The sequence below is a fragment of the Gobius niger genome (genome assembly GCF_951799975.1).
Source record: "Gobius niger genome assembly, chromosome: 6".
Classification (NCBI taxonomy): Eukaryota; Metazoa; Chordata; class Actinopteri; order Gobiiformes; family Gobiidae; genus Gobius; species Gobius niger.
The window spans coordinates 14,208,521-14,223,702 of record NC_136857.1 but is presented as its reverse complement, the minus strand read 5'-3'; positions in this window follow the sequence as shown (position 1 = coordinate 14,223,702).

The following is a 15,182-nucleotide window of genomic DNA, read 5'->3' as shown; positions in this document are numbered from 1 at the left end:
CCATCCTGTTGTACCTATATTGAATCACATTGCTGGTCAGATAACTTCATCAAACGCTTCTTTACCTTGAAAACAAAATCTGCAATCGAGACTTGAGAACAAAGAATGTGAACTACAGAGGAATCAGAGCAAGAAGGAGCTGGAGTTTTTAAAAATATGGAAGACACAGAGCAGCAGTAGAAGGGGGGGCTGGAGAGAGACGCTCCACTGGCCGGCTGACAAACACTGGGTCCCTCCAGAGCTGGACTGGGGGAGAGGAGGGGAGTTTGACGCGCCCCTCCGCCCGCCAACAGAAAATCTATGCACCCGTTCTTAGTATTCCTCCTATCTCTCACGCAGGCTCTATGGAGGGAAGAAGCAAGACAAGTGGACTGCTAGTGAAGCTATGACCAGCCGACTGTGATGCTAGCTGGGAGTTTTATACCCCGCCCCTCTTATTTTTTTTAGGAAACGGGGGTGTTTGTGCAGTGCTGACATGGTGCATAGCCACTAAAGACTGCCACTAGGGATCTTAACTAGATGTTTCCCCCCTTGTTCTTGTAACCAACAGTTCAATGAGGGCTACACTGCACACCACAAACACAGAACGGATGGACTTGGTAGAGCTGTGGTCACAAGGGTGATTATCAGGCATAATCTCTAACCATTGGCTCCAAATTAACTAATGCATATTATGCATACATTAGAACAGTGGTTCTCAAACTGTGGTACATGTACCATTGGTGGGACTTGGTCAATTTTAGGCGTTGCTCAAGGTCATCTTCAATGTTAGACATTATTCATTTTAAATAAAGATAATTCTATCTAGTTTAGGTCTATCTAGGTCTGGTGGAACTTGGAAGGTCACTTATACTTGGTATGAAAGGTTTGAGAACCACTGTGTTAGTATTTCAGCAATGAAGCACTTTGAGACTTGATGTCAAATGTAAAATGCATTCAATATAAAATGTATCATTATTATAATGCCGCAAACACTAATTAGAGACTGGCCAATGTGATCAGTGGTTTTGTGCAGTTACTGTTCTCGTGGTAAATGCCACAAAGTAGCCGTAAAGTTCTATTTACTAAACACTTTCTACACAATCACCCCTAATGAATTTATGGTGAGTGTGTGAAAACTGCTTGTGTGTGAATGTACATCTGAATGGGGCTATTTATGAGCTCAATTTGCTCAGCCAGTCTATAGCTTCTGCATTCATATCTGTGGCATAAACCCATTATGCAACAAATGGCAGCAAGGGTGTTGCTCACAATTCTGGAACACTATATACAACAGGGTCCAAAACACAAAGACATTTTCTATGTGACTCTAAACAATGCATCATTACAGCCTTTTTGGGTTCCTCCCTGTACTGGGCTTTGGGTAAAGTTATATTCTTTTCCCTCTGTCCGATGGCTCTGAACAAATACCTAATGGCACAGCTATAACACACAGAGCTGAACTTGGATTACACCAGGCTGGTATATATAATTGAGATGTATTGTAGTTGTTGAAAAAGTGTATAATTTTTAAGCATTCATGGCATTCATACTTCACTTTATACTTGATTGTCTGTGTTTAATGACTTTCATTCTGTAACCTGCCCAACTGTTTGTGCTGTTCAGGCTAAAAACCTTGTTATTTCTGTAAACAATTAGTCATGTGGAGCGTGCCTGTGAGGTTTCCCCTGATAAATACAAGGTAAATAAATGCAGCGCTCCCTGGATGACCGATCATTTCATCTTTAACTACTCTCACGCACACTGGGCCATTGTCTGGCGCAAACATTACAGTGTTATTGATCACCGCTGTGACTATAATCTTCATCTGTGCGTCTGTGGCATGACTGCTAACCCACGCACAGAGACAAAAGCGTATTGTCTTTAAAAACAGGCCGTTTCTCTGTCACCTTCAGTGCGCCTCGTCATGGCTGTGTGATCGCCGTAAAGGTCACCGCTTGTAGCTACTGTCATTAGCTGTCAGTCCAGCACATTCTCCTCTGCCTTCTTCAGACGCCACAGACACAGACACACGCCCTGCTATAGTTTTACCCCTGCACGGTTAGCTCAGGACCTACACAATTGTGGCCCTGTGCAGTGTTTTAAACTGGATGCTCTGCCTGACAAAAGCTTAAAGAAGAACTTAGCAACTTGTTAACCTTAATAAATCCTTTTCATCGTCCCTCTGGGGGTAATACAAGTGTTAATGGGATGATTGGGGGTCTTTCATCTCCCCTTGGCGCATCTGACCAGAAGACCACTTTTCCAACTTTCCCTGCACCGGGTCGGAGGCGCAATACACACTAATGGAATCACGAAGAAGCTAACAGGCTAACGGGCAAAGCTAACTGTGGGCTAGCGCCACTTAAACAGTATTTACAGCCAAGTTTGAGTGAAAAAAATTATCTCCATTGTGTAATTGGATGTACAATATCCCTCTCTCGCTTTGTCTTTTCTGACAGCATAGTATTTACTCTCACGGACAATTAATGAGTAAAAAACAACAACATGCAGTGGCGCTTATGGCCTCTAGGGGCATGAGTTACTTTGTTCTCACTCACTTACCAAGTACTACTTTTTTGAAGACCTTTGGCCTGTAGGTTTTATTAGACATACATCAGTTTGTCAGAGCCAGGATTCAAACCCACGACGTCAAGGTTAAACGAGTGTTCAGGCAGCCTTATCCACTTGACTATCGGCTGCACTGAAGCTGTCAAAGGTCTGTCTTTTGTCAAATAATGCAAGTGAAGTGTGTAGCCATTGCAGAAGGATACTTTGTTTGCAATAACATCTAGGTGATTTGAGGATGCTGTATTGCCCGAGGGCAGAAAAACTGAGATGTTTTTTCCCCCCTCCCCGCCAAACTTCAACACTAACTAATCAACGCCTAATATTTGAGATAGCAGTTAGACCATATAATTATATTAGACAGAGCGGAGGAACAGTAGCTTGTTTTCTGAATACAAACGCTGCATCTAATAAGTGAATTTTGGCTGGAGCACCCAACTGAATACTCTATAAAAGACAGGAAGCGTCCTCGTTAACGAATCTGACAATTTGAGGCGAAGCTTTAGTGCATTGTGGCTCTACCATGTGACTTTTGATGAGCAGGGGACCGGGGCAAAGTGGAGAATAAATAAGAAGTAGGTAAACACAGGTGTGGCGTGATTTTATCTGTTGGGAAGGTGAAGCGTAATCACCGCAAAGTTTAATCAGTTCAGATCAATTATTCATGGTCAGGGGCCTAGATTTCTAAAATGCCCCCTTCTCTCTCTCTCTCCCTCTCCTTCTCTCACTGACAGCCCTGTATGAATAATTCACAGAGCATTTACACAAAGAACTCCATACTCGGATACCTGATCAGTCAGTTAGAAACATTATGCAACCGGGAATGTCAATTAGAAGCTGGGGGACGGCTATAATAATGCAAAAAGCAAAACATCTGGAAGGGTAAGAGGGAAGATTTGGCACTATGGGGAATGATTATTCATAGACAGCTTTATAATGGGCTTGGTAAAAAGTCTGCATTGTTCCCGTGCTCTGTCCACTCATCATTTATCAGTTTATCCACCTACAATGTTCTCCATCAGACCACTGGCAGGAGGGGCTTTAATCACCCCCCCCTCAGCAGATCCCTCCTCCCACCTCTCCTTCAAAAAAAAAACACCTCACTCAACCCTGGACTGCTCATTTACTATGATGCCGCCCGCCTCATTTTCATTCTCGGCAAATCACCCGCGTGTCCTTCACCGTACCCCCTTACTTCCTCCCTCTCTTTACCGGCTGCTGTGGGCTGTTTGTACAAGAGTTAAAAAAAAAACACTTCAAGGATGTCATCTCGAACCACACAAACCCTAAAGTGTCCCCTGGTCATTCTTCCGTTTGGTCACCGTGCGGTCCCTCAAGGTAAAATGACCTTCTCTTTTCTCTGGTCTGAAAAGCACCCAGACTGTCTGTTTGAGGGATCTATAGGAGCAGAACAGAGAAGGGTATCAAAGGATATTCAGTTGATTTTTTCAGTAAATATTTGATGATCTAGTTGCAATTAATACAGGTTTACATTGTGTAAATCTGCTGAGGACAAGTGATAATTTGTTGATTTAAAGGAATAGGCCACCGTTTTTATATACTAAGATATGTTCTTACCTCACTTTAGTCGAGTTAATATATCCCCGTCTGGTCATTGTCCGCGCGCTCTGTCACGCAAACGGAGCACATACGCAGCCTCTCCCATATGTGACATAGCTCCGAAAAAGCTCACGATAGAAGCTACCAAGCTCTTCCACGTGTTCCCTATTTAAATAAAGTTACGTGAAGTGTTTTCATGCGAAGTATATTTACACAGAAATGTAACGTGTCGATTTTATAAGCAAATAAAAAGGGGGACTATATTGTGAGGCGTAATGATACGAGGAGCACAGCGTCCGCGTAGTAACTCCTAAAGACTTCCCCCGCTCACTTCCGTCAATAACCTTTAGGAGTTACTGCGCGGACGTTTTACTCCTCGTATCATTACGCCTCACAATAAAGTCCCCCTTTTTATTTGCTTATAAAATCGACACGTTACATTTCTGTGTAAATATACTTCGCATGAAAACACTTCACGTAACTTTATTTAAATAGGGAACACGTGGAAGAGCTTGGTAGCTTCTATCGTGAGCTTTTTCGGAGCTATGTCACATATGGGAGAGGCTGCGTATGTGCTCCGTTTGCGTGACAGAGCGCGCGGACAATGACCAGACGGGGATATATTAACTCGACTAAAGTGAGGTAAGAACATATCTTAATATATAAAAACGGTGGCCTATTCCTTTAATATTAGGAACATTAAGGAATTTGGAGATATAAACAAATACTGTATAACCATCACCTGGGACCAGTATCTTTAATTTTCAAGTTTTAACAATCTAAAGTAATATCTCTTGGTTTCAAATCCAATTCTAGGCAAAATATCTGAAGTGAGTCAACTGAGAGCCGTTAAGAGCCACTCACGGCTCCTCTTCATCCTTGTAGGTAAAGGGCAAAGCTTTCACACACTTTTTATCAAACATATTTATATTGCCGTTTTTTTACCCCAATGTTCTGGTCCTCACTCTTTTGATCTTGCCTGAACACTACACTTTCTTTGTGACAGGTGTCAAGTGAAGACAACTTTAAAAACTAATTGGACAGTATAGGACTCCTGGGGACACACTGTACCAGAGGTGACTGAGAAGTTGCAACAAGGACAGAGCAGGGATGGTGCTACCGAGAGGGTGGTCAGGCGGAGAAAGCCAGACAAATCGGCGTCAGAGAGATGAGAAAGTGTAATTCGTGTTTGCTGCAATCCATCATGGCCTCCCTGTCAGCCTCTAACCATAAGTCACCAAATAATCACTCTCAATAATTTAGAGGGATCACTGGTGTCCTGTTTGCCCTTGTAACACATTTTACGGTGACGCCAGGTCAAGCCACATGCTTGGAGACGCTCTTTGCCTTTTGGGAAATGCATTTTGACCACTGTAGGCTGCAGTGCACAGCAACAAGTCAGACAAGGGGCAGAGGGTAAGAATAGATCTCCCATTCCTCACTACGAATCCTAGCAGACCTGGATGCGACTGGCCTGGCCTAATAGGCGATCACACTTGACATCACCATGGGAACGTCCCTCCGAATTGCTGATACACAATCCTCCACTGTTTTCTGATATTCCAGTAATATCTCGATGCACTGCAGACAAAGAAAGACAGAGAGAGAGATGTTTGTGTGGCTCAAAATATCTGGGATGAATGATGTCTGTCTGTGCGTGTGTGTGTGTGCGTGTGCGTGTGCGTGTGCGTGTGCGTGTGCGTGTGTGTGCGTGTGTGTGTGTGAATAAATGGCAAGGCAAGGCAAGGCAACTTTTTTTGTACCGCGCATTTCGTACACAAGGCACCTCAATGCGCCTAAATGGTAAATGGGGAGGTCAGAGTTGGCGCAGATGTGTGCAGTACATACGTAGCTTACACCCTGTTTGGAGTGAATGAAGTACAAACTGTACTTCAACAGTGTCATGGGAAAAGCGTTATACAAATGAGTTTAGTGTATTAGTCTGTTTCAACGGTCAGTCCACGCCCGTGACTAGACCTTCATAATGAGATTCATAATGGTCCTTATTTGAGACCTCGTTAATGAAAACAACTGCGGCATTGTCGTTTGTCGAATTCTAAGTGAAAAAAGTAACAAAAAAAGATTAACATGAGGGAAAACACTTTTGATCTAGTTAGTTACAAGAGAGTTACAAGAGACTGACACAGGGCCATAAGAATTGCCAATTCTGCCAACTCATGGATGTTTTGAGTAAAGTCAAAGTATGCGAGAGAGTATGTATGACTGCCATCACATTTATGCTCATAATTTCTCTTCTTGGTGCTGGAAAACCTCCAATGGCTCAGAGCGACTTCCGGCACCTCACCGGAAATTACTCCCCATCCTCGTTTCTACATGAGCCACCCCAGGAATAAGGTGGATACAACTTGAATAAATAAGATAAGATAAACCTTTATTGATCTCACAAAGGAGAAATTCACTTGTTACAGTGAATGATCATCTGAATGATCCGATCCAAACTTAAAGCAGAGGCGTTGAAGACTTGCTCTTGACTGCGGGACATGATGAATCAGATAAATGTTTCTCAGCAGCATGTGTCTGGCTCAGGACAGCAGCTACTCCATTCATCCTCGTCATGTTTCTGTCAGAGCCCAGCAGTGAACGAGTGATGACCAGCGCCCGACAGACCCACTGCTGTCTGTCTGTCTGTCTGTCTGCCTGCCTGCGTGAGTGATATAAGTGTACACTGTGTTCCTAAAGATCGATCCGTTTCTTTCACTCTAACGTCTCATGTTCAACGATAATATGACCAACAATGAGGCTGGTGGTTGTCATAGTGATGTTGCATCGCTAATTGTTATGACTTACAGTACTTTCTTTGGGCCCATCTGGCTGTAGAATTCAGTCACTGAGCTTTGACTATCGGAAGTCTGCACTGACACTAGCTTGGATTCAGTTGGGGACAGGAAAGGTGCTGGGATATAGGCGGATTTATGGCGAATGAGTTACCATAGGATCAGTGTCTGCTTGCTAATTGGATCAAAGGTTCAAGTACCATAACAAAAATACTACATAAACAACTTTTATATATCAACTATAAGTCGCTCCCGAATATAAGTCACACCAGCCTTGGCAACTACCTGGGCCTGGAGGCGTAACTGCACCGTGACAAGCTTCTCCCGGCAGCACGTTGTTCAAGCACCCTTTGTGAACTAGTTCCTCTAGCTGTGGCCATCTAACCTTTACCCCACGATTAGCTTGTTTTGTTTTCTTCATTGCAGTAAAAGTAACCTCTGTTTTCGCCAGTCCCTCACAAGTTTCTCGCTCACTCCATACTTTACTGTTTTAAACATTTTCAGTGGCACAGTAAGCAAGTAAGTAAGTAAGCACTTTATTTGTCATTGTACAACAGTACAACAGTAGCAGATACTGGTACACAAGCCTAGAGCGCCCTCTAGCGGCTGTCAGTGTTAAATCATAGATTTTGATATATAAGTCGCACCTGAGTATAAGCCGCACCCCCAGCCAAACTATGAAAAAAAAGTGTGATTTATAGTCCGGATAATACGATAATTTTTAGGATATATTTTTGTAATTGTGAATAAAGCGACTTTGCAATTATTCTTAGTAAAATGAGTGTTGTTGAAGTTATGTTGACCTCATATCTGGACACACACACACAGTTTTGGTGATGCTTGTCATTTAACAAACAAACAAATCAATTAATTCAAACTCATCTATTTCTGCTAAATATATAATCTTTGTAAACAAAACTTTCCCTTGCTTCCTTTTCCCACTCAACTAATTAACTAACTCACAAGTTAAGTAGAGATATCCTGTTATTCCCCACACTTATATGCGATCATGAACAATTAAAGCGAAAACCCACTGCATTACTCCTCTGTCGAGCCACACCTGAGGTACACCAGTGAGTTTTCTCTGACATCTGTCCACTCTCTGTGTGACTCCCTGACCTTTCCTCACTGTCTGTACCCGTCACTTCTTTTGTGCTGGACTGCGAGCTTGGCTGATCATGTGTGCATCGTGCGTTTATTTCATAGCCGGAGATCTCCGCGCCGACTTGGGAGATGCTCTGAAAATGTCATTGCTTGGTTGTACGCGGCTTCACTACACAGTTTATGCAGCCTCAATGATTATATATTTTTCCCCCTTGCCTCTTTTGTGGGTTTCCTGCTTTGCCTGCCTGGAATGGATAATAGTAAATAAGTAGTAATCGGAAGTGTGTGGGGAGGGGGACTTTAGGCGGCCGTCTTTCTGTCATCGTTTTAGGAGGTTGCGACCCGTAAGCGCGGTGGCACAGAGCTGCTAAATTATGCAGCCTGTGTCTCAGGCCCGCGCTCTCTGGAGGAGGCGGGCCTGTGATTGCTGGGAGCCGACTGACTGGCATTTGCACATGAAAATCACCCCCCAAAACACCAGTTCTGCTTAGGTAATATTGTACTGGGACCAGAGCTGGGTGAGGGGAGTGGCTGTGAGTGGCACTGGGAAAAAGGTGGAGGTGGGAGTTTCTGACTATTTTATGATTTTTACACTTACCATGAAACGGTAAATCGAAATCGATTTTGAATGCAGATTTTAACATTGATTTCTAATATTTCAGTTTTCTGTGTGTCATCCTATGCTGTATATGATCAGTGTTGTTGTGCTTGAGAGCAAGACACTTCATCAATTGCTCAGTTCAGTCACAGTTTGTTTAACTATTTTTGAAAGCAGTAAGTATTCCCTTAGAAACCCAGATCTTAGCACAAGCAACTTATGCATGAAGAAGAGTGAGAAGTTGAGATGACTATCCTAAAAGTGCCAATATAATGAGTGTAAACGGAGCGGAGAGGCGCGGCGGCAGAGAGGCCAGTGGGACTCATAAATCATCTTTCTAACTGGGGTCAAGGGCCATTTGACTAAGACATGAGCAGAAATGTGATTTTATTTTCACACCAATAATGCAATATTACAGCGGATATCCCAGCATGCAGATCGATTAAATGCCAGGATTTTGTGTCGGCTAGAAACTCCAGGAGGCTGGATAATGCAACAAAATCAATGGGATCCAAAAATCAACTGTGCGTCAGCTGTACCATGGGTTTAAAGAGACTATGCATATTTAAGCCATGGTTGTTTAACGGCACAACATTTTGGATTAAGCTTCAAATGAGCCGCTATAGACACATAGAGAATGCTGTTTTTGCAGTGGGTAATGAAAGAATGGATTTGGATGAGGACCTAACCTATTTAAGTCTCATGTTTGGCTGCCTTTAGTCAACATCTCCAAGGAGACGAGCTGAAGACGTACCCACTCACAGTATAGTTACAAGTCAGGCCATCGCAGAGGTGAGCCGAAAAGCATGTTTGTTTGGTCTTTTTTTTTCTTCTTCTTCTTCTTTCTTTTTCAACAAAATATCTGTCATAAACAAATGCTTGTATTTTACTCTATTGGGTGAAATGTTATGCTGTGTCACTTTCACAAAACATCTATATGCAGAAGTTTGGGAAAGTGCACTATAAACAATTTGAGATTGAGTTATGAAGGAAATATCACACACCTCACAAAATAACTATATTCAGACAACTCTGCCATTGGTTTGTCTAGAACAGAAATAACAATAGAGCATAATTTGAGATTAGGACAGACAAAAAGCCAAACCTTGGTGAAAAGTAAATAAAGAACAACGCATCATGTAGTGCCCATTTTCAAGTAAAACACTTGACACACTACAACAATTACAAGTTAATAAGTGTTAATAAACAATGAGTTAACACTTAATTCATCATGAACAATTCATTAGAACACTTAATAACTACTTAACAAAGAAAAAGTGAAGTATGTGAATAGCTTTTCATTATGAGTCAGGCAATAACTGTAGTAGTTAAGTAGTTATTAAGTGCTAGTCACACTTTGCTAATGAACTATTAATGATGAATTAAGTGTTAGTTCATCATTTATTAAGGCTAAATAAGCTTTAGTTATACAAAAGTGTTTCATGTGTTCTTTTAACCACTTCCCTGCTGATGGACTAAAACTATAGCCTTTTGGAGATTCCTACAATGATACATTATAGCTGAGTAAACACCGTTATAGCTCCTCATTAAATGAAAATAGGGATTTGTTTTATTGTAATTTATTACCATTTTGAGTGTAATCTGCAGAAGAACAGCCCACATTGTTTCACTTTGTTAACTGTTATTTAGCCAATTAGGGCCGGAGAGTTCTTGATTAATTTCGTTGTGCCTACAGAGTGCAGTTAAAGAGAGAGAGAGCGTGCATCCTTGTGTATGCTGGACCACGTCTGAGCCTGAGCTGGGGACGGCGCAGGGGCGGAGGGAGCGGGATAACTGGCCCTGCTGGGAGGAGGGGGGCAGAGAGAAAATGGGAGAAGAAGAGGGCGGAGCGTCGGACACATGACAAATTGTGATTAATAAATGTGGTTCGGGACGGCAGTGTGAGGGTTGTTATTAATAGAGAGAATTAGAGTGGCTGTGCAACTCAATCTGCGCTCTGTCACTCTGCATCAGGCCCGATAATCAGAGACTAATGAAACAGCGCTACGCCGGGATGTCGACATATCCACCTCAACACACCGGGGTAACCAGTGCACAAGTATTTTTTACAAGTACCCTAGCAAAGTGGAACAGAACACCTCAGACAGGCAATGGGGGACTATGTTAAACGATACACATTTACCTTTTACATTGACTGGGCCACAGTTGTTTAAACATGTTTTATTTTTTTGCCCTACTGTGAGAATCTACTGTATTTTCCTTCATAAAACAAGCAGCAGACACAGAAAAAAAGAAGATGCTCCACAAAACAGCACAGGACACAAAATCCAAGGTAAATGTTGTAAGCACAAGCTATTTGTCCACAGCTACAAGCTATTTGGGCTTTTCCTGCATGCATCAAATCACAACTAACTCTAAAATTGAAGAGTTCATTTGCAAAAGCAGATATCTCCGTTTTGAATTTTTTTCAAAATCGTTGTGGACATTTGTTATTGCATGCAACAGATGCCACTTATGAAGCTAAAGTTGTGTGAATTTAGTTAAGAACAAGTGACTTAATATTTTTATGGCGCTGAAACAAATCTGGTAATGAAAAACACTGCTATGTAAAGAGAAATGTTGAAGCATACGTTGAGTTTTTTCAATGGCACTTATCTGTTTTTGCAAATGAACTCTTCAATTGCAAATATCGCAGTTCACACTTTCATCTTTTCTGTGACCACTGCCCCAACTCACCGAAAATCACCGTGTGATGTCGTTAGCGACCAGTACATTGACACTGCGCTGGACAGAGAACAGTATATTGTACGTCTGTCAGTGGTAACAGGAGAGGTGAGCGGTGGGGCCCCTGGGAGTCCCGGCCCATGCATTAGCTCTGAGCCTCTGGGGGCCCATGAGTCTTCATCACTCTGAGCTCTTTACAGGGTATAGTGTTGATTGTGAGCCAGCAGCGCCATAGCAACAGTCACAATGTACAGACTGGACAAGCTGCGAGTGTTATCTCAAACACAATGCACTTTATTTATATATTTTGATTTGTTTATTATGATGTAATGGGCTTGGATGAAATTAAAATCATCGGGACGAATAGCACCATCACAGAAAAAAGGAGGCATCTGAAGTTCAGAAATGTGGCCCATGGGGACACTGAACCGGGATGAGGGGCTCCTTTGCTGCACTGAAGTCGGACTGCAGAGAATGCCACAATGGGAAACATAACTTCTTGTGCATCCAAATTGGCGCAGTCAGAGAGAGAATAGCGAGGCCAGAGACAGTGCAAAGATATCCTCATATTTTAATATTAATCGCCTCAGTAATATTTCAGCAGCCTTTAAAAATCCAATCCTGAGCAATGATTACCTGTCCTGCTCTGACTCAGGAACCTCCAGCCATACTGTCTATAACCCACAAACTCACTCTGACACAGCATTTAACCCCCACAGCCCTCTACAACCCCCCCTTCATGTCCAGCGTGGGATAACCCTCACAAGCTACGTTCTCAGCCTCAATTTCCCAGCTAATCCTGGCCGTCCTTGGAAAAGCGCTGCTAAACTGGCCAATGTCTGGAGGGATGAGCCCGATGATCCCCACCTTTTCCGGACAGCGGCGAGTGGTGCCGAGCAGAGGGGAGGTCGAGAAGGGACAGTTTGATGAAAAGGGTGTCTGTCATCAATACTGAATGTAGACCTATTCCCCTTGGGCTCCCTGCTTCTGGCATTAAACTTTAAACTCACATAAGGGCTATTATGCCTGTCAGACAGCTGATACAAACCTCACAGGAACACATTTTTACCAGGATTTTTTACACATCATATTGGATATAGACATGAAATACATGTTAATTTAACCAGCCTATTTAGTACAGACTATGTTCATGTTGCCACAGGTGACATGATAAATATAGAGCAGTATCAGTATTTCACCACATTTTAGTAAATATGTTTTATCGTCTAATGCCAGTGCCTATTGTGATGTCAAAAGCTTAGCACAGCCTGTCAACCTTCATCCCAATTTCCAATTCTTATTTTCAATATGTATCAACCAAAATGTATTTGTTGAAATAACAATACTTATTTATTTATTTTATGAAACTGAAGCTAAAACTGACCAAAACCTATTTGAGTTTTTGTCCACTAAAGCTAGACTAAAACTTGCCTGGCCTGCCAAACTACATGCTTTTTCATAGATATTTCAAAGTCATAGCCTATAGTCCGGGAGCAAGCATGATCTCAACGATTTCCCGGTGGGCGTGATTGACAGACGGTATCAACCAATCAGAGCAACGCTAGATACGTCGCAGCAACAAGCGGCAGGAAGCCTTTCCAAAAATGTCCTTATTTACGAGGAACGCTTCGAACGCTATTTCTTGCTCCGGTTTTAGGGATTTGAATTTTCTTCAAATGATTTAAAACATACGAAAGAGCAGAAGAAAACAGAGTATCGGTCGCCGTGGCGCCATCTTTAATGTTTTGGAAGTGACAGGTGACGGCTTCCGCCTCTTGGTGTGTGATTGGACCGATGTGGATAAAATCGTGAAATAATTGGCTGCGAGCAGCCGCCCAGACGGTTCTTCTTTTGAACAGAAAGGAGGAGTGTCTGGCAGGCCAGGTAAGACTAAAATTATTACATTTAGAAATTGCTCAAATGTGACTAAAACGGTAAAAACATTTTTGTCCAAAAGACTAAGGCTAAAACTAAGAGGGCTGCCAAAAACAACACTGAGAACAAATAAGAAAAGGACAATAAAAACAGGGGAGGGAGAGAGGGAGATAGGTACACTAACTAAACAGTATCCTGTGTTTTTACGTTGATTTAAGTTTGTTTGTTAAATATAATAAGAATAAAGAAATTTTAAAAATATGGATTGATTGAACAAATAATTTCAAGCCATATAATGTCAATATTGTAAATTAATTAAAATAAATATAACCAGGCTCCAGATTGAAAACTACACATTTCAGTGGTGCAACTGATTATACAAGTACCGCTAGTTTGTTGGTAAATTATTATGTAAAATGTAACATGAACTGAAATATTTCTCAAGTGGTACGCCTAAAACCAACCCGAAGTGTTAGTCTGGAGCCCTGTGTCTGCAATCCAAAACTCTTAAATATGAGTGATAATCTATTTGATGGTCTTTGTGTATTTGTGATAGTTCATAATGAATGGGTCCTTGATGTGATCCTTATTCACGCGTGTGGCCCTTGATCAGTTTGACTTTGACATGGGTGTTGTGGAGTGGGAGACAGGTGCTGCGGTGTGGGGCAGGGTGTCTCACTAATGAGCCTTTATAGCAGTGGGATGCGAGTCACACACACCGGCAGCGTGCGCGCGGGAATGGTCTGGGGAACGTTTAGTGTCTCCTCTCCATCCCTCACCATCACACAGAGGCAGCGTTTTACCCATGGCCTCTGTCTGCAGCATATTCCGGGAGAGCACAAGATGAAAACATCTGCCTTCTTTTGCAAGTTTTATCAAACATTACTGAAGCCTCTAACAGGTGAATGTGGCTAATGAGCGGGATGGAGGTTTCACAGTGTCGAGGCATTGTTAGTGCCCAGTATAGTGAAGAAATGTCAACTGCATTTAGTCACAGTGTGTTATACAGAAGACCATAGTAGCTATACTACATGTTACTCTTTATTCAGTTAATGATTCATAGATTCTCTACATCAGCAAACTCTTATGCTTTAACTGGGTACTGATATCACTCATATTAAATGAACATTTCAGTTACAAAAACAGAGAGTGTTTCCCCATTTCTTTTTTTTTTAATAAAGATTAAAACTAGAGTTATGTTGGTATGATCAAAAGATATTTTCGATGCACTAAATATACCACGGCACAGAGTATAAATCGAGTGCCAATTGGGTGTCGATCATAGACTGTAGAATAGCGATGGACTAAATGAGGATGGCTTTGCCTACAAACTGATGTTCATTCATTCAAGCAATTTGGCTGGGTTTGTGGAGCCAGCTCCTATATCTAGAACAGGGTGAAAATGAAAATAGCGAAAGGTAAAAAAAATATGACAATGTTGTGTGTGTTAAGACAAACAAGTTGCAGTCAGAATGACAAGCCTGTGTTAATGAATGACTTAAAAGATATAATGGAAAGCATAACAGCAAGGAACTTCTGGAGCCTGCCCCCATTTCCTATAAGGCTTGCCACAGCTAACAGCGATGCTAGGTCCATGTTTTTCACAGTCTATGATGTCAGGTGTCACATGACTTGCCATCCAAATGGTTACCTCCAGCAACGCCTAATCACATGTCTGCAGAATACTCACACATAATCTTTTATATTTGAATATTTACCGTGATTAACATAAGAAGTCCAGTAGGACACTAACTTTTGCAACGTTTTGCACTGACATCAGAAGGCCTACAACAGTTGCCAGTCCCTGATTTCTTTTCCAAAATTCACTGATTTCATAATTTCAATATAACTGTTTTCGATAAATCACTTAAAGCAGTTAACCCTCACTTAAATTTGTAACTAGGCCTTCGCAATGGTTTTATGGTCTAACTTCACATTAATGGAGAGTGGGGGACGTTCGGGCTCCATGGGATTTTCCTGATAAAGTTCGGGATGTTTGACATTAACCGTTACCATGG